General features: G+C 43.5%; 1 non-coding gene across 1 annotated transcript; it reads right to left on the bottom strand.

Moving 5' to 3' along the window:
• Positions 1 to 675: 675 nt before the first annotated feature.
• On the bottom strand, positions 676 to 839 carry LOC119469220. Its single transcript, XR_005198033.1, has one exon. It is a non-coding gene; the product is annotated as a U1 spliceosomal RNA (small nuclear RNA).
• Between the last annotated feature and the right edge of the window lie 346 nt (positions 840 to 1,185).

Genomic DNA, 1,185 nt, shown 5'->3' with positions numbered 1-1,185 from the left:
TCTTGGCCAGGCTGGTCTTGAACTCCTGATCTCATGATCCACCTGCTTCGGTCTCCCAAAGTGCTAGGGTTACAGGTGTTAGTCACCGCACCTGGCCTCTTTCTTTCTCTCTCTCTCTCTCTCTTCCTTCCTTCCTTCCTTCCTTCTTTCCTTCCTTCTTTCCTTCCTTCCTTCCTTCCTTTCTTCCTGACTTCTTTCCCGACAGTGGTCCTGCTCTATATTGCCCAGGCAATATAGAAGTCCTAGGGCTTGAGTGGTCTTCCCACCTCAGCCTCCCAAGTAGCTGAAATTACAGGTGCACACAGCCAAACCCAGCTGAGGCTGTTCATTTTCCTTTGCTCATATCTTTCCATAAGTCAAGATCAGGTTATCATCTTCTTGTATCTTCTTCACTGGATTCCCAAGGTATTATTTTGCCATCTTACCTCAATAGCCTCTTTCTTGAAAGTTCATAATACTCAGTTTTATGACCCTCTCAATGTTAAATTTCAATCTCCAACTCTCCCCCCAACATTCACTGAGGACTTCAGTACCAACTGTTTTCCTTTTCTCTTCTCATCCTGAAAGCCTTCATTATCCCCCTTGATGATCTAACACCCAAACCTCATAGATCCTTGACATACCCTATTCTAATTTCTTCATCTCAATTCCATTTGAATCATCCATTTTTTTTTTCAGGGGAAAGCACAAATGCAGTCTCCCACTACCACAAATTACACAGTCGAGTTTGCTGTATTTGGGGAAATAGGAAGAGCCAACACACCCAGAGTGCAATGAATGGGCCTCACCCTGAGAAAACCACCTTTGTGATCATGGTATCTCCCCTGCCAGGTATCAATTATTCGTTTCTGTAGTGACACCTGGAATGGCTCTACTTCCAAAACCGAACACAGAGGGTCCACTCTCCTAAACCTTATACTCCCTGAATTTACCCTTCAACTTCCTCAAGGCCTTTAATTCATTGACCCTCTTAGCTATTTTCCAAAGCCATTGTGCACTTTTGGGGTTTTTTGGGTTTTGGGGGGCTGGAATTCCTTTATTTTATCTTTAAATTTTTTTTTATTTCCACAGGTTTTGGGGGAACAGGTGGTGTTTGGTTGCATGAGTAAGTTCTTTAGAGGTGATTTTGGAGATTTTGGTGCACACCTCACCAGAGCAGTATATACTGCACCATACTTGCAGTCT

The sequence above is a fragment of the Cebus imitator genome, unplaced genomic scaffold, assembly GCF_001604975.1.
Source record: "Cebus imitator isolate Cc_AM_T3 unplaced genomic scaffold, Cebus_imitator-1.0 Scaffold602, whole genome shotgun sequence".
NCBI classification, from domain to species: Eukaryota; Metazoa; Chordata; class Mammalia; order Primates; family Cebidae; genus Cebus; species Cebus imitator.
Note: the sequence above shows the minus strand (reverse complement) of the source record. Positions and strands in the feature narration are given on the sequence as shown.